General features: G+C 43.5%; 1 long non-coding RNA gene across 3 annotated transcripts in view; it reads left to right on the forward strand.

Moving 5' to 3' along the window:
* Positions 1-19,499, forward strand: part of LOC130683858 (uncharacterized) — a 50,737-nt gene that overhangs the window by 18,836 nt on the left and 12,402 nt on the right. The window contains exons 4-6 of one of the 3 annotated variants that reach the window (XR_008997893.1): positions 1,602-1,675; positions 2,647-2,758; positions 10,652-17,766. This is a non-coding gene — a long non-coding RNA (uncharacterized LOC130683858). The remainder of the gene's footprint in view (positions 1-1,601; positions 1,676-2,646; positions 2,759-10,651; positions 17,767-19,499) is intronic. The other 2 variants (XR_008997892.1, XR_008997894.1) reach the window with 2 other exon arrangements.

Here is a 19,499-nt window from a genome sequence, read left to right on the forward strand (position 1 = left end):
CTCTGGAGTTGGGGTGGAGGGCAGTCTTGAGGTTAGAAACCTTACCCTGGGGAATCTTGTGCTGCGTCCAGGCAGATATCCTCAGAGCTGAGTTCTCAGAAACCCTGCTGGTGTTTGAGAATTGCTTGGTGTTGTATGCCTTGGAAACAGGTCCGGTATCCTGAAGGGAGTTCCACTGCTGTGTATGAAAAAGAACGCTGGGTCATATGATACCGCTATGGATATTTTTAGGAACCTCCACACTGTTTCCCATAGTAGCTGCACCAATTCACATGGTCACCAACAGTGCACGAGGGTTCCCTTTGTCCACTTCCTCATCAACGCTTGTTATTTCTTGTTTTTGTTTTTTTCTTTCTTCTTTTGGTACCAGCCATTCTGACTGGTGTGAGGTGATAGCTCGTTGTGATTTTTGTGTGTGTGTGACCGTTAATGTACAATTACATGAGCAACATGGTCACTAGCCTCCCCCTCCCATTATCTTATCAAGTCCCCCCACCCCATACCCCATTACAGTCACTGTCCATCGGCGTCGTAAGACGCTGTAGAATCCCTACTTGTCTTCTCTGTGTTATACTGCCTTCCCCGGGCCCCGGCACCCCCGCCGCCCCCACCCCCTACATTATGTGTGCGAGCCGTAATGCCCCTTTTTCCCACTTATCCCTCCCTCCCCAGTCCCTTTCCCTTTGGTAACTGTTAGTCCACTCCTGGGTTCTGTGAGTCTGCTGCTGTTTTGTTCCTTCAGTTTCTGCTTTGTTCTTTTACTGCACAGATGAGTGAAATCATCTGATGCTGCTTGTCTTTCTCCATCCTGCTCATTTCACTGAGCATAATACCCTCTAGCTCCATCCGTGTTGTCGCGAACGGTAGGATTTGTGTTCTTCTTACGGCTGAATAATATTCCATTGTGCATATGTACCACCTCTTCTTTATCCATTCATCTACTGACGGACGCTCAGGTTGCTTCCATTTCTTGGCTGTTGTACATAGTGCTGTGATAGACATAGGGGTGCATATGTCTTTTTCAAACTAGGCTCCTGCATTCTTAGGGTAAATTGCTGGGAGTGGATGGAATTCCTGGGTCAAATGGTATTTGTACTTTTTTGTTTTTTGAGGAACCTCCATACTGCTTTCCACAATGGTTGAACTGAGATTTACGTTCCCACCAGCAGTGTCGGAGGGTTCCCCTTTCTCCACATCCTCGCCAACGTCTGTTGTTGTGTGTCTTCCCGATGGTGGCCATCCTGACTGCTGTGAGGTGATATCTCATGGTGGTTCTAATTTGCATTTCTCTGGTGATGGTAGCGATGTGGAGCATCTTTTCATGTGCCTGTTGGCCACCTGAATTTCTTCTTTGGAGAAGTGTCTGTTCAGATCCTCTGCCCATTTTTTAATTGGATTATTTGCTTTTTGTGTGTGGAGGTGCGTGGGCACTTAATACGTATTTTAGATGTCATCAACCCCTTATCGGATACGCCATCTATGAATCTATCCTCCCATACTGTCGGATGTCTTTGTTCTACTGATGGTGTTTAAACAGACTCTTACACCCCCCTGCCATTTCATTCCAATTCTGAGTCAATTTTTTTTTTCCCCCCCCTCAGAGCACCGACCCGCCAAGGAAACTGGAACGAAGAGGAGAAGATGTGATACGGGAACCTCGAGCCTAAACTGAGAGGTGAGATGGTGGAGACTGGTAGTATCTTTCCATGTGCTGCTTCCAAGGTTCACAGGGAATAAAGGTTGCCACGGAGGTAAGGCCCGGGATGTGGACATCACCTGGTATCGGTGGAGCCACCTAGCCACTAGCCATTAATGGGAAGGCTAGCGTGCGGCACTGTTATTTCCTGCGGAGGTACACGTGCGGCGTCCCCCCGTTGCAGTTCGGTCAGACCCCGTGTGGGACTGCCCGGGCACTGGCCGGGGTGGATCTGAGAGCTCTGCCCGTTCCTGCTGGGCTGCCCCAGCATCCCTCTCAGAACAAGGCCTCCAAAGTGCTCCTGGTAGAGAGACAGAGAGACAGAGAGAGAGAGAGAGACAGAGAGAGAGAATTATGCCCAAGAGACAGGGGCAACTTTTTGCTGGAGCTCCATGAGCATGTTTCTGATTGTGATGTTGAGATCCCTTTCACAAAGATTGATCGAGTCCTCCAGTTACCAGGTTCCTTTGACTTTGACGCTTCGTATTTGTAGGTGGCGCCCTGTAGCGCCCAGAAGCTTTTCTCTCTGGAGCTGCTCAGCCCTTGGGGTGATGGCAGGCAGGGGTCACGGGAGCGGCGCTGGTGCCCACGGGAGGAAAGAGGTCTTTCCTGCTTCCCGGCCGCAGTGCCTGTCTCCACCGCCAGGGCCAGTTTGCGGAGCACGCAGGGAGAAGCCTCTGTGCTTTGCACCCGTAGCTGCCGTAGGTGGGGCCGTCCTGTCGCTGGCCTGGCGCGATGGAGGGGGGCAGCCGGTTTGCGAGCCGGTGCTGGCGGGGGAGGAAGGTGCAGCTCCTAAAAGTTCCCCCACCTGCTGGGCAGAGTGCACCCGGACAGTTTTGCGCACCTGTGCTTTCTCCTGAGCGGCAAGCTCTGTGCAGCCCTTGCCCCTTTAGCAGCTCTCTCGCTGTTAGGAAGTCTCTCAGACTGCCCGCCTTTCTTTCATCCCACAGCAGCCGGATGTGGATCCCTGTGTTCCGCAAGTGGCAGGAATCTCCAGTCTCTCCAAGTACTCCGCCTGTCTTTGCTTTCCAACCCCACCGATCCTCCAGAGCATCACGTAAGGTAGGTTCGTGCTCCCAGAGCAGATCTCCAGGGCTGGGTGTTCAGCAGGCCTAGGCCTCCACCCGCCTCCCCGTTTCCGTTTCTCTTCCTCCCTCCGGGGAGCTCGGGTGCGGGAAGGGCCTGCCGGGTCCCTCTGGATCACGGCTTTGGTACGTCACCCTTCACCTTGAGGTGACGGCCTGCCGCGGCAGCCTCCTCTCCTGCTTCTCTTCCAGGATCTGGTGTAGTTATATTTCCGCATTGTATGTGTGTATGTATGTATGTATGTATGTATGTATGTATGTGGTTTTTGGAGGAGGTTTCTGCCTCCCCTCTCACACTGCCGTCTTTAATCCCACCAAGCCATCTTTAATTTTTTTTTTTTTTTTTTCTTTTTCTTTTTCTTTTTCTTTTTCAGTTTCACTTGTATAGGGTACCTTTTCCCACCCCTTCAACTTGTAGTTTGTCTGTGTGCTTGGATCTCAAGTGAGCCTCCTGTAAGGGAGCACGTAGGCGGTCTTGAGTTTTCATCCATTCATTCAACCCTGTGTCTTTTGTTGGGAGCATTTAAAGTCTTTCCCTTTACTGTGATAATTGATAGCTGTGTCCTTATGGCACTTCTTCAACTTGATTTCTATCTTCTTTTTGCTTGTAGTTCTTCTCTGTGCTTTCATCGTTGCTCTCCTGGTTATGAGCGATAGCTTTGTTGAGTATTATGCTTTCCTACCTGTCTGTCTGTCTGTCTGTCTATCTGTCTGTCTATCTATCTATCTATCTGATCTCTCTACTCTCATCTATCTACTGTCATGTCTGTGTCTGTCTATCCAAACTATCTAATCCATCACCTATCTGTCTGTTACCTGTCATCTATATGTATCTATATCAATGTGTCTGTCTAGCCTATATGTATCTATATCATCTATCTAGTCTATCATCTTATCAATCTATCTACCTGTCATCTATCTATGTGTATCTGTAGGTGTCTGTCTAATCTGTCCACCTGATCTATCATGTATCATCTATCTAATCTGTCTGCCTATTCTATCTAATCTCTATGTATCTGTATGATCTATGTAATCTATCATTCTATCTTATCTATCCGTCTATCAGTCTAATCTAATCTGTCCATCTATCTAATGTATCTGTCTAGCTATCTTCCTGTTCGTTTATTTTGTCCGTTTTTGTCAACGTGTACCGTCACTAGGCGCGCAGTCATTCCTCTGTCTCCTTCTCATTCTTGATGCCTTGTGTTTGTTTCTGTGAGTTAGCTGTGTCTTTGGGTCTTGAGAGGAGTGGCCGTGGGTTGGAACACCTGGGTAGGTGGCCCGAGTCCGCTGGGTGTACATGGCCGGCTGGACTCTCTAACCAGTGCGGGCTGGGGCCCTCCGGGTGCTCTGCCCTGGGGCTGGCCCTGCCGGGGCGGCTGCGTGAGCTGCGGGGCACATCCGAGGCCCCACACAGGGAGCACCCCGGCTGGCCTGCTGGGGCCGAGGCAGGTACACGCCCAGTAGTAAGTCTTTGTGCCTGCGCGCCGATGTCACCTCGGTGGCCCTGCCTGGCTGCCCATCTCCAGAGAGCATGTGCAGTCGCAGGTTCAGTGAGCCGCCTTTTTGGGGACACGCGGGGCTGGTGTGGGCTAGTGGCCCGTGGGCTTGCTGAGGTGGCAGGCCAGCTATCTCGCGGGGAAACTGCTCCCCTCTGTTGTCAAGGTGGAGGTGCAGTTTCAGTGCATCTCGGCATTTAGATGTGAGTGAGGTCTATCTGAAATGGGATAGTAGCATTTAGAGCTGTGTTTTCTGTTCGTATGGAAAGGGTGCTGTGCATAAAGAGTTGGGTGGCGGTGGCAGGAATTCGAGGAATGCTGATGTCCTTGCATTTATTTATGTTCTGTTAAGGAAAGTGATTCCGAAGTAACTTTCTACTCATGTATGAAGGTGGTGCGTAAGGTCACCCCACGTCAGTCATGGTGAGATGAAGTGAGGTAGTAGAATTAAAGCCTGTACCCCTTGGCCTTATACGTAGGAGACGCACCGTGGGTGCTCTTTGCTGCTCTCCTGTCCTGGCTTATTGCCTTAACGAACGTGATGGTTCAGAGTGGTCCCAGCGACATTTCCAGCAAAATCTTTCTACAATTGCATAGAAACACTTGGGATATCTATATCCCCAGAGGCTAGTGGAAAAGTTTACTCTTTCTGGTCACTGTTTGCAAGTTGTTCGCTCTATCGCGCATTTCTTTGTTACTTTTAGACCGATAGGGGCAGTGGTACACACACACACACACACACACACACACACACACACACACACACACAAACATGTTTAAGAACCAAAATGAAAAGAGTGGTTTTCTGTGTCACAGCGGGGATTCCCTAGCCTGCGGCGAGCTCAGAGCAGTGGCAGAGAAGAGGGAAGGGGCCTCGTTAGCCAACCCGGTCTCCCTCCTCTGGACTTGCCTCCCCCTGGGCTGTCATCCCTTAAACGCTCAGCACGCAGACCTCGCGTGGAGCACGCACAGTCATAAAACGCGGCTACTTCCACATCCCAGTCACTGGGGCGTGGGGCATGTTACATTGTTAGGTGTGGCTCAAAGCATTATCACTCGTGTATGTGAGTTCTTCCTCTGTAGCAGAGTGAAAGAGTAAAGAGAGCCAGAGGCATATTAGCAAGAACAGGGTTTAGTGGGAAAATACAATACACCCACACAGATGTGGGAAAGACTTTCTTTAATGGATAGCAGGGAGGATAGGAAGCCCCAACAAAAGGGCATGGGCCTTGTACGGGGCTGGGGGAGACCGGTAGACGGCCGCAAGGGTGGCGGCGTGTCCAGCGCGTCACCGTCGTCGGGGGTAGGGCTGAGTCCGGCGGTTGTGCCGCGTGTGGCATCGGGCCGGTGGGGACCGGAAGGTGGCCCGCAGGGGCGCCATGGTGTCAGAGTCCGGCCCCAGGGCGGCGGCCCACGGCGGCGGCGTGGTGTCCATAGCCTCGCCGTCCGTGTCAGAGTCCGGCCCCAGGGCGGCGGCCCACGGGGGCGGCGTGGTGTCCATAGGCTCGCCCTCCGTGACAGAGTCCGGCCCCAGGGCGGCGGCCCACGGCGGCGGCGTGGTGTCCATAGCCTCGCCGTCCGTGTCAGAGTCCGGCCCCAGGGCGGCGGCCCACGGGGGCGGCGTGGTGTCCATAGGCTCGCCCTCCGTGACAGAGTCCGGCCCCAGGGCGGCGGCCCACGGCGGCGGCGTGGTGTCCATAGCCTCGCCGTCCGTGTCAGAGTCCGGCCCCAGGGCGGCGGCCCACGGGGGCGGCGTGGTGTCCATAGGCTCGCCCTCCGTGACAGAGTCCGGCCCCAGGGCGGCGGCCCACGGCGGCGGCGTGGTGTCCATAGCCTCGCCGTCCGTGTCAGAGTCCGGCCCCAGGGCGGCGGCCCACGGGGGCGGCGTGGTGTCCATAGGCTCGCCCTCCGTGACAGAGTCCGGCCCCAGGGCGGCGGCCCACGGCGGCGGCGTGGTGTCCATAGCCTCGCCGTCCGTGTCAGAGTCCGGCCCCAGGGCGGCGGCCCACGGGGGCGGCGTGGTGTCCATAGGCTCGCCCTCCGTGACAGAGTCCGGCCCCAGGGCGGCGGCCCACGGCGGCGGCGTGGTGTCCATAGCCTCGCCGTCCGTGTCAGAGTCCGGCCCCAGGCCGGCGGCCCACGGGGGCGGCGTGGTGTTCATAGGCTCGCCCTCCGCGTCAGAGTCCGGCCCCAGCGGCGTGGTGTCCATAGGTCCTTCGTTTGAGGCAGGCATGAGAATAGGGTACGAAGCTAGGGAGAGCTTCCAACTCCTTCTCAGGCCGAGCGCGCACTGAGCTGCCCAGCTAGGGCAGCCTCTGATAGGTCAGCCAGGGGACGCATCACAGAGCAGCCGCCCCGGCAACCGTGATGTCACCCAGGGGGGAGGCATCAGGGAGCCCCCACTGCCGTGAGCACACCAGCCCCACCCAGAGGAGACCCTGGCCCAGTGTCACAGGGCGTGGCCCCAACGCCAACCCCAGTAGAGTCCCCAGCCCCCGGGACTGCCCGCCGAGGGCCGTGCAGGTGTTTGGGCCAGCGAGACCACCATGCAGACCGTTTAGGGCCGCAGTGCTCGCGTCTGTCAGAGCTAGGCCCGCCCGGGTGTCGGCTCTGCACGCGCTCGGCACCCGGGGTGCGGCGGCCAATGCTGTGCCCCCGCGGTCCCTGAGGCCGGGGCTGCCGGGGCGCCGCCCGCCCTCGCCCCGGGCCTTCCCATCTTCTCTGGGAGGCCTGGAGCCAGACATGCTTCCTCTGCCATGGCCAGCCAGGCGGGTGACCGATTCCGAGGAGGGGACCGTCCGCGTGACTTCCCTTTCTAGCTAGCAGGCAGGTTCTTTCTTCGCTTCCCAGAAAGCGTAGGTCAGGGACCACCAGGTTTCAGCATAGCAACATTCCACGTCCTGACTGAGCCTGGCAGCCCAGATTTTCTCTTTGGTCTCGTTTTGGGGCCTGTGTCTGGTATACGAGTAACACAACACAGTAAACTGGGAAACACTTTTTACTTTCTTACTGTTATTTTTTTATGTTTACTCATTTTGTTGTCATTAATCTACAATTACATGAAGAACATTATGTTTTCTAGACTCCCCCCTTCACCAAGTCCCCCCCACAAACCCCGTGACAGTCACTGTCCATCAGTGTAGTAAGATGCTGTAGAATCACTACTTGTCTTCTCTGTGTTGCACAGTCCTCCCTTTGCGCGCACCCCCCCCCGCCCCACCGCCCCACATTATACATGCTAATAATCGTAAGGCCCCCTTTCTTTTTCCCCACCGTTATCCCTCCCTTCCCACCCATCCTCCCCAGTCCCTTTCCCTTTGGTAACTGTTAGTCCATTCTTGGGTTCTGTGATTCTGCTGCTGTTTTGTTCCTTCAGTTTCTCTTTGTTCTTATATTCCACATATGAGTGAAATCACTTGGTACTTGTCTTTCTCCGCCTGGCTTATTTCACTGAGCATTGTAATAATACCCTCTAGCTCCATCCGTGTTGTTGCCAACGGTAGGATTTGTTTCCTTCTTCTGGCTGAATGATACTCCATTGTGTATAATCTGTACCACGTCTTCTTTATCCATTCATCTGCTGATGGACACTTAGGTTGCTTCCATTTCTTGGCTCTTGTAAATAGCGCTGCGATAAACATAGGGGTGCATCTGTCTTTTTCAAACTGGGCTGCTGCACTCTTAGGGTAAACTCCTAGAAGTGGAATTCCCGGGTCAAGTGGTATTTCTATTTTGAGCTTCCTGAGGAACCTCCTCCATACTGCTTTCCACAGTGGTTGAGCTGAGATTTACATTCCCACCGGCAGTGTCGGAGGGTTCCCCTTTCTCCACATCCTCGCCAACGTCTGTTGTTGTGTGTCTTCCCGATGGTGGCCATCTTGACTGGTGTGAGGTGATACCTCATGGTGGTTTTAATTTGCATTTCTCTGAGGATTAGCGGTGTGGAGGATCTTTTCATGTGCCTGTTGGCCACCTGAATTTCTTCTTTGGAGAAGTGTCTGTTCAGATCCTCTGCCCATTTTTTGATCGGATTATTTGCAAAGCCAATTTGTTTTTGTTGAATATTAGTCCCCTGTTTTCCAGGTTTTTTCACTTAAGCCATACTACATGTAATACCTGCTTTTTTCCAATTTTTGTTTTTTTTTTTTAGTGGCATGCAAGGTTAGACACTGTTGGAGCAATCTTGAGTGTAGGATTCTTTTAGGTTTTTACTTTCCTCACTCTCCCCATTGTTCTGTAGTTATCTCTACCTCCCACCTGTGGTTTATTTTTTTAAACAAGTGGCTTTCATCTAATCTGTCAACTTTACTTTTAGTAACAAAGTAGTTACTAAATAGTAACTCATATTTCCTTTGGTTACATTCTGTTTAATTAAGGTATATAGCTAAAATAACATGTTTAAGTAGCATAAACATTTCTGTGATTAAATTGAGCTTACTCTTAGTAAACATGTGGCTCAGCTGAGAGCACAAGTGTGGACGTACTCAGTGCTTTATGTACTCACAGTGCTTTTGGGCATTTGGAAGGCCATAAGCATGTTTCCTGAATATGCATGAATGTGTTTCTATTCTATTTTCCTCAAGATAAATTATTTTTAAATTTCTTGATCATCCTACCCACATTTCTTCTCCCCTTAGACCAGTGATCTTCCTAATTTAGAATGGGATAGGAGTAAACCACGTTTAGCTGTCTTCCTGGTAACGTTCAGGTGTCTATTTCCCAAGGAAAAATATGAAATAATTGGGGGAAAAAAACAGGTAGCAAATATAAGTGGTCACTTTATTATAAGAATGTTCTAAGCATAAAATAATGGCAGAGTGTATCTTAATTTCTCTCCCCTTGAGTGTGATCTGGATTTATGACTCACTTCCAATAGATCGAGTATGCAGAGGGAAATAATAGTTTTGTTAGTGGAGAAACCTAGCAGATACCACCTACCAAGTGATCAAGGTTTCTGTCACCCGTATAGTAGAGTTAATCACATTGATAGCATATCCCCTCAGGATGTGATGAGGAGGGCCCTTCACTTCTTAGGGTCTTCTTCTCCCAATCCCATAACCACAGTGTAATCTTCAGAAAATGTCAGACAAACTTAAATTGAGAGATATTCTGACCAGTGCTCTTCAAAAATCTCAAGGTCCTGAAAAATAAGGAAAGATTGAGAAACTGACAGAGACCAGAGGAGACTAGGGAAGCATGACTCAGTGCAGTGTGTTATCATGAATTGGGTCTTGGAATAGAAAAAAGAGGCATGAGTGAAAAACTAGGGAAATCCAGATAAAGTCTCTCATTTTGACAAATCTTCCACAGTTGTGTAAGATGTTAACATTAGGGAAACTGGGTGAAGTGTATGTGAGAGCTAGGTACTATTTTTGTAACTTTTCTTTAAATCTAAAATTACTTCCAAATAAAATGTTTATTAAAAATAGTAATGTGAGAAATCACTGAAGAACGGATTAGGTGATTTGAAATTCAAGACATGTAAACCAAATTAAAAGGCAATAACACTGAGAAAATATTTATTGAAGATGGTAGACAAGGATGAATAATGTAGAATATATTTTTACAGAATAATAAGTAAATACTAATATGTCACCTCATTGGAAAATAGTCCTTGATCATGATTCACAAAAGAAGCACAGTGATTAATAAATATGAAAACCAGTTCAATCTCACCAGTAATTAAGAAATTGTTTATTAAAGTAGTATTGAGAAAATTGTCACCTATTACATGGAAAAGTGATATTCAATTCTGAAGAAGGTAAATGGAAGAATTATAGTTTGGTTTAACCCTTCCAGAAAGCAGGTTGCCAATACAGGTGTTGGGTTTAAAAATATGCATATCATTTGTGCTTGTAATCTCACACAAAATTTTTTTCCCAAGGAAATAGATACGTTCACAAGTTTTCTAGTAGGAGTGTTCATCTCTGGGTTCCTAATAATGAAAGACTCAAAAGCCAAATACCTAACCAGTGAGGGAGTGATCTGAAAAGTTTTGGCCTACTTACAGAATAGAATGGAGTTGTTGAATGAAATGACGAGAGCAAGAGGCAGTTTGTGTATATCCTCTGATCCAGACTTCTGAGCATGTGTACAACTGTGTCTCTTGAAAGGATACCAAGTAAATACATTTGCAAAGTAGTTACTTGCCCTTGGGTAGTAAGGAAAGAAGGATTTTTGTTTTCTTTATATCTCTCTTCATTTTCAGAACTGTGTGTACTAAGTGTATATTACTTTAGTAATCTGGGGGAAAACTAATATGCAAGTAATGCAGTTGAACAGTTTCTTTCATTTCCTCATTCTGATTTAATTTTTAAAATGCTACATTTCTGTTTTTTTCTGTAAACAGTAGATGTTCCTGTTCCCACTAGGAAGCTCCTCCGGGTGCTCCTGTTGCCGAGTGAGAACTGGGGAACTCTAGTTGGAGAATGGTGTTGTCATCCCCTTTGCTAATAACCCACTTTATCCGCAAGTGAATGACTGTTTTCTTGGAGACACTTTCTTCTTGGTGAATTTAAGAAGTGACTTGTGGCATCCAAGACCTGAACTAGCCCCAGCGGAGATGCACTTCTTTCTTCCGAGAACCATTTTAAAAATCGTTGCCAGAGAATTTTCATGTTAACATCTGATTATTGGTAGTAACAAAAGTATTGTTTGTTAAATTTCATTTAAAACTCATTTAATTTTTGTAATGAGAGCTAAGCTACTGCAGGAAATCCTCGGCACTTGGGTAGCTGTTTGGTTGTAAGTTAGTTTATATTATTATTTTCTATTTTGAGGAAGATTAAGGAAGTTCATCAAATACTAACATTAAGTTGTTATCAGAATTATTTAAGTGCCTTATTTCTCACCATAAACACAAATCCCTTTATCTAAGTATGGTTCATTTAAAATAATATTACTTTAGCCTTACATATTTTTAAAGGATAAGTGGTAAAAAGTTAACATATTTAATATAGTTATATAGTAAAATCATATTTTAATCTATATATACTAATATTTTACTGTTTTGTGTTTTTTAACTTTCATTCTTACCAGAGAGTTATACATTTTAAAAATATTTAGAAGGTATAAATGGAAGAAGAGGGAAGAAAAATTAAAAAAGAACACATATTTCCCTTTTTAGGCAAACTTTGCACTCTGGAAATACAATCTTCATATTTCTGTCTTTATCAGTTATGTGATGCCATTGATAAGAAGTTTTCTTAATTGTGAACAATCGTCCAATGTGTTAAAGGAAAGCCCGTCATATTAAGACATAATGGTTTTTAATATCAAGGACACTATGGGAAACTACTGTTATGACAAGATGCTGTTGACAAGATTGTTTTCAAGTTAGCCTAGACGGAAGCTTCACTTTAATTGCATATTGCAGCAGGTGGAAAGAGTATGCCTGTGACCAAAATAGTAACATAAATTTGGAGGGACTGCTTAAACAGTGTTCTCAAGGCTCCTGTGGGAACAAGACTGCTCTGTGCTGTTGAAAACCTATTTCTCCTGTCACCCAGTCTAGCCACCTAGCAAGGGTTTGAATGTCACATGGTGACACAGCATCCCAATAGTATCTCTTGGGAAACATTTTTTTGTCAAGACAATATCAAGGGTCCATAGAAATTGAAACAACACAAAGGAAAATAAAACTGAGGACGGGAGGCTAATCCACCTCTCTGAGCAGCAGTGCCGTCTCTCAGATACACTGATTCAATAGACCACAGCAATGTCTTTCTTTGATATTTGCTCCACAGAGTTCCCACATCAAGCTATTTCACTGCACAGCTTGCTTTATTATTTCTTTCAAACAAAGGTCAAGAAAATGCATTACAAGGCAGTTTCTCTTTAAACAAAATCAGAAGTGTTATATATTAATTTTTAAAATACCTGATCTTAGGAACAGTGTACACAAGCAGAAAGCCCGACTCTTACTTCTTTCCTTCAGTCCCCTAGAGTGTACGGTATGTTCTTTGTGCCTCTGTTAGGGTGCCAGTACATACCTTTTGCTTTTGAAAGATATCTACTGAAGATTTCCCTGTTGCATTTGCCAGTTATCTCTTGTGCTATTTTTTTGTGCCTACCAACATTATAAAAATTGTTAATCTTATAATAGGATGACGATGGCACCTCAGTCTTTTATAAGATTGATAATATTGTTCTAGACTTAGAAATATAGCCATACTATGACTTCATCCTATTTTTTAAAGAACAAATGAAATTGAACTTTGATTATATTATACCTGGCAAGTATGACTATGTTTTTTTTCTTTCCTGGGGTACTTAGCAATAGTTTTTATCTTAGTAATTTGTTTTGTTAAATTCTTAAGTATATCTTTTTCATTTTCTCAGAATGTGTTGAACTTTATAAATATTCACAAATATAAAAAGAATAGAATTATGAACTTCAGTATACCAACCATATTGATTCATAAAGTATGCTTTATCTTTCCCTTTTACTTTTATTTTCTTGCTGAAGTGCTTTAAAGCAAATCCCAGATACTATGTCAGTTCATCCCTATGTAGATTTTTCTTTTTTAAATAACCACAGTGTCATTTTTATACCTGGCAAATTTAACAATTTCTTGATGATAAAATACCAGGCCACATGCAGATTTTGCCAGTTGTGTTAGAAGTGCCTTCTACTGTTAGCTTGTTTGAATCAAAATTCACACATTTGGTTGTTGGAAGTAATTTGCTTTCATTGATCAGATTTTAAAATCCTTATTACCCATGTGTTGAGAAGGTCGAATCTTACTTCAAAACCGAACCAACAAAAACTACTTTTCCTGCTTCCTTGAAAGACAAAGCAAAATGTGCTGTAAGAACTATTATAAATGAAATACATAACAGAGCACCTGATGAAAAACTTTCTGCTTCAAATAGAAAAATTCCTTCTCAAACATTGCTACTCCAATACCCTATATTAGTTTTTGGTAAGATTTAATGAAGATGGTCTGATGTAGCTTGTATAAAATAGGATCCTTTAAAAAGTGTCTTTAATACCAATTTAGAGCCATACAGATAGATTTTATTGTAAGAAAGCATGAAGTGGCTAAAATGTCAAACATTATAGTTGAACATTCCTGGTTTCTGAGCTGTCTTCCTAACCTTGCCTGGACCTAAAAAAATTGATACCTCTCATGGTTTCTCTGTCTGTGGCTTTTGATATTTTTTTATCTCTAATTAAAGTAAGAAATATATTTTTTAATCAGGATCTGATAATACACACACAAACACACCTCAACTAAAAGTTTCTTGAAGCTGTACCCTGTAAATAGCACGGTGATATTTTCTATTCTATTGTATTTATTTATATGTATTCTTTTTTAATTGTAGGCTATACTCACTGAGTTGATTTTATGAATTGGTTGGAAAACATGGACATAGTGGTTAGAATCATATTTTTAGCATCTAAGGGACCTGGATTCAAATACCACGTCTGCCAGTTACTAGCAGCACCTCCATGGATCTCAGTTTAAATATGCTTCTCATGCAGGTTTTCTGGACATAAGTTATTTGTGCTAAGGGAAGTATGATTATCCTCAAACTTCTACCAGTATAATTAATATAACTAATGAGTCACTCCTTAGATTGATACATACATCACCCCACATCAGTGTTTTTCCTCTCTTAGACTAGCACTGCTCTGCCGTTGCTAGGAGAGGTTACCTGAGCTGTCCAGAGATGCAGAACTTCTCTGTGTCCACTATTTTTTTTTTTTGGTATCATTAATCTAGTCTTTATCCAGTAATACTGACAATAATGGCTCATTGCCAAAGGGTGTGTAAGCTTTAGCCTCGGCAGTAGGCCAATTACATCATCAGGTAGTTTAGGGTCAGGTGAAGATCCTGGCTGTAGCAACTTCCATTTTCCCTACAGGCACCCACCTGGGCAGTGTGCCAGGAGGGTTTGAGGGACAGCAGGAAGGCCAGTGTGAAGCCAGCAAAGGGGAAGATAATAGAAAATGTCAGGATAATGGAAGCAGGGACACAGTCTGTTGTTAAAAACAAGACAACATGCCCCAAATGGATCTGCTTACCCAAAACGGAGCCGCGTATCACTGAATCAAGACTTAATTACAGTTTGGCTCTCAGAGCTGGAATCCTAGAGTAGTCACTCAGAAAACACCAGCTCTAGCTCAGGGACCTGCCTGACAGACGCTGGCCAACTCCTACAGGAAAGTGACCGTGCAGTAACCAGTCCTTTTTTTGTTTTCCAGTGTGACTTCCTTGTTCCTGAGCCCTTCAGCTTATGAAAACCTTTCACTCTGTGCAGCTCTTTAAAGCTACTTTCCACCTGCTAGATGCGATGCTGCCCAATTTGTGAGTCATTGAAAACAGCCAGTAAGATCTTTAAAATTTACTCTAGTGGAATTTTCTTTTTGAACACTATGGAGGGTTTTCTGGCTCTTACTCTAAGATAGAAATGGAACACTTACTTATGTTCCAGGCATTGAATGGGTGCTTTCTTATGAAAATGTTTCCTACTGCTACCAAACAGATAAAAAGTAGCTCCTTTTCAGAAGAAGCAAGTGGAGCTGAGAATTAAATGTTAGCCCCAGATCGTACTGCTACAAAACGGAAGAACCAAAGAATGGAGGCCAGAGTCCATGAAGGGCAGAGCTTGAATGCATGCGTCCTGGAGGGCAGGTAAGAATCAGGAGCCTTGGGTAGAGTGTAACCCACTGAGTCACAAGGCTGCCGAAAAGCCATCCTGTTGTGAAACACTGTCATAAAGTGTTGCCATGGAATAGTTACATCTCTCTTAGACCCCAAGTTTCACATGCTCTGAAGCAGTTTAAATTATTCATAGGTTCCAAAACAGGTATGTATGTGAATCACTTAGGGAATTCTTTTGAAAATTCTGATTTCAGAGCCCTGCCACAGATAACTGAATCAGGAAATTACAGTCCCCCAAACTTTCTGATGATGGAACTAGTTTTTCTTGTAACACTTCATAGATAAAAGCATAAAGGAGAAGCCATTTCGGAAATGTAAGCACAATACAAATCTTCTTGTGGTATACAGACTTAGATGCCAACCAATTAAAGGAAATAAATAAAAATAAAAGCCTTTAGTTTGGCCTGGTTTGTTGTTGACTTAACGGATTTATTTCTTTATCCAGTTAGGTTTACATTCCTGAATCATAGCTATGCAGTGTCCAGTGTGCTTGTCTAACATGTTTTTGAAATAACCTTTGATCAATGTGACATTTTAACCTATTAAAAACAAATATGTGAAGCCAAGAAATACAATGGGTTTAAACTACTAGAAAGCTTTCATTACTTTGCCTGTAATTTCACCATAGTTATAAACAGAGAAGTAAATTCTGCTTTTTCAATAATTGATAGAATAATTTCCCAAGGACAACCAGGATCAGCAATTATTCTAAAAATCCCGACTGATGTACCTCTTTATGTTTCTTAACCAAAAATGTTTTGTCTTTTACGCTGATAACGATATGGCTTTGCCTTCTGGATTACTGAAATAGTGTCTGCTTCCAGTGGAATTATTTGCTTATGCCATAGGTGACCTGTCATTATTGTTCAAACAGTAGGAGGTGGAAGCCAGAGCTTTGATGGTTCACACTGTGGAGGAACCTGGAGATGTATGTGCCCTGAAATTGTCATGACCCTCATGCCTCTCCCAACCCCATCCTGCTGCTCAGTGGCCCTTCAGCAAATGAGCAACAGTCTCTAAGACAGTCCCCACCAATCCACTATGGGAGAATATTGGGGGCTTTTTATTTATTTTCTGTCTTAAATATTTGTTGCTGTAAGATCACATTGTGCTGCTTGACACAGAGCAAACATTCACAATCCCTGCTGATGAAAGATCAATGAATATTGTTTTCAAAATCAATTCCAGATAACATCTCCCACTTAAAATTTAAAAAACAATAATGTATCTTAATCAGAAATGATTAAAATCAAAGTGACACTTTTCTACTAAGCTGAAGGAATTTTAGCTTATAAAAACTATTTCAGTAAAAGAGTTATAGAAGTCACAGTTCAGAGTCTGAAAATAAACAGCAGTCTACCAAGAGTCTTAAGTGTGCCTGATACAGATTTGTAATACTCACAAAGTACAGTTCTCCTTCTTTGCAGTTAGGCAGGACCTGTGCCACATTCTGGTTGAGACTGGTGGATTGAGAGCGGACACATTTAACTGTCCAGGAAAGTCCTCCCGCATTCTCTCCCCTGATGCAGCAGTCAGAGCAGGTAGAGGTGATGGAGTCCTGAGATTGAAATAGATGAGTTCTTGGGTGACCATATGGAGGACAATTGTACAATAGCCCTGAAAAAGCAATCAGAGTTTCAACAGATTTTGCACAAATGAAAAATAACACTTTTGTTAATTAAGCCACTGAGATTTAGCTGCTATTTGTTTTTGTACCATAACCTAGCCTAGCCTGACTAATACAGTATGGACTGCAGGAATATGCTTAATAATGCCAGCAGTTTAACATCACAATAACCTCGTTATAGAGGATTCACCAACAAACCCTCTGTCCACTTAGGCCCTACTCACCGCCACCCCTTTTTTTTCCGATATCTGTGTATGTGGCCTAACATTTACAGTGTGCTTTTTTCATTGTCATCTCTAAACAGGTTCAACCTACACGTATTAGGGTTACAAAAATGTTCAATCTTTCTGGTCCCTTACTCCTTGATCCACTATATCATTACCAATCTCACAAAACCAGTCATTGATAAAACTGCGAGAGGAGCCGCATTTCTCAGGGGCCATGCTCACTGCTCCGGGTGTAGACCAGGCTGTCTCCTCACAGTTACATGAGGTACAAAAGAACATTTTCCTGGACACATGTTTTTAAAAAGCATTCAAAGGCAATAACTAAAAATCATAAAAATCTACCTATCATAGCTAGACAGTAGTTCAAAATACACGCTTATATTACATATGAAAAATTTTTTAAATTATATACTAAAAACAAATCAAGTTCACATAATCAAATCAAGTTTACTGACATTTCTTCTCCCTTTAATGCCTTAGCTCTTCAATCAAGTCTCCTGTCAGCAAAAGTTGTATCTTCTTGTTCATAAACTGGTTGGTAAGCTTTAAGCAATTTGGGGAAATTAATTAAATCAATGGAATGGAAATTTTTCTCTTTAGGTGTTACTTATTAAATATTGTAAAAAAAATTTTCTAGTCAAAGTCTTTAGCTAGAAACATGAAACAGTTACAAAGAAATAACCACTTTATATGTATTCTTACCTCCTGCAGGTGTTATATTTTGTTTTTCTAGGTTTCTTTTGAGGAATTTCCCATCATCCGAAGAACCCATTTAATAATGAATATAACCTTCAGAGACTTCACCCAGTTGATCACCAGAAACTAATTTATAAGAAAAAGTAACCGCCTAAGGGAAGGATGTTACTTTGAATTTTGAATGTGTTGGTTTTAAATTACCCCAGCTTCAGCTTGTGCACTCTTTTAAAAAATGTAGCTGATTTTAGTGAATTATTCCTGAAATGGTAAGCACCTCCATGTATGTATTAAAACTACCAATAAAGAGCTGCTAATTGTGATCTGAGGTAATTTTTTTAATGGCCACTCCTGGCAATTTTTTATGACTCCCAAGTGAATTTTAGTCTGAAAGGGTTTGGAAATCAAGGTGATAAAGAATATGTCTAATTGTTGAGGTGCAATTTTACACACCCTTAAATTTTTGGTTTCGTATCATTAAAATCTTATTTTTAAATAAACACATAACTGACCCAGGGCAATTGCCGATGCCAGTGACATCCCAGTTAGAAGAAAGGCCTGGTACCTGGGTGGCTGGAGCGGCACCTCCAGAGTTTCTCCACTTCTCGTGGGGACCTGCTCCATTCCTTGAACCAGAGAAATACAGAATGTACCTTGGGTAACAAAGCTTGAGTTTGTTTCTTCCCATAAGTGCTACCTACATTTCAGCTTTGGAAATAATATCTTTCTGGAACAAAAACAATCTTCCTTTTAAATTTATGACCTCCTTTAAAGGGCTTGATTGTCAAACTAAAGGTTAGTTCATGTCTTGGCTTCAATAAAACTTGATTAAAGCTGAAAGATACAATATTTACAAAATCATAAGAAATAGAAAAGTGGCATTAATTTTTAGCCTAAATCTCAGCAAATATCTGGACCAGGAGGATTTTCCAGAAACAAACAAATGGTATTTATTCCTTACACAATATATTTAAACTGTTTTATAATTCCCCTGCTCCAGCAGAAAAATTATTTTTAAGTTAGAAAAAGGCAAAAGATATATGTTCATTGTTGTTTAAAAGAAAACTCAGGGGATCATGTTTTGTAGAAAATATCTATTAAATAAACCATTTTGGACTTCCACTTAAAAATGTATTACGAATTCCCACATTCCCACACTTTACAAATAAATGCTATATTAGCTGGTACTTAGAATTATCATGTATATAAATGTTGAATCACTGTGTTGTACACCTGAAACTAATGTAATGTAATACTGTGTGTCAACTACCCTTCAATAAAAAATAATTATCTAAAAAAAAAAAAAAAAAAAAAAAAAAAAAAAAAAAACCCAAAAACAAATAAATGCTATATTATCTTGGAAGTTAAAACCCCAAATTTAGTGGGAACTGAAAGAGAAGCTGAGATTTTCTTTCTTTTTTTTAATGAACCTACTTAAAGTTTAGAAAAATGCATCAAATTAAAAACAACCCTCAATTTAGGCTGCAACACAAAACACCTACAGACCTCAGGAAATCACCAGCCTCATTCACCTTGCCCTTTGACCTCTCACACATTCTAACATTTAGCCTTCTTCTGTCCATCTGCTTGAACCATTAGTAAAGTTCTTTTGCAATGGCTAGCACAAGTCAGCTGTCATCAGAGCATATTTAAGCTCTGCCTCTTGGTTTCTCCTGAATCATGTGTTTGCCCACAGGTCTCATTAAATACAAGGAAGGGCAGTAGTGCAGTTTCACAAAGCTCTGGGGAAACAGACCATCTATATAGAAGTGTGGTCCAAAGGCCCTTAGACTAATTTGCTTGCTTGCTTTCATTTCCTTTTCAATCTACTGAGGAGATTTCTATGGAGAAATAAGACAAATGAGAAATACATGCTAGGTGACCTATAGCAAAAAAGGATGATAAGTACATTAGGAAAGAATAAATCATTCCTTTAAAAATCAACTTCAAAAAATAGTAATAACTCTTGCACGAATTCCCATTGCCTGATTTGATTTAGGAA

The sequence above is a fragment of the Manis pentadactyla genome, chromosome 5 (genome assembly GCF_030020395.1).
Source record: "Manis pentadactyla isolate mManPen7 chromosome 5, mManPen7.hap1, whole genome shotgun sequence".
Taxonomy (NCBI): Eukaryota; Metazoa; Chordata; class Mammalia; order Pholidota; family Manidae; genus Manis; species Manis pentadactyla.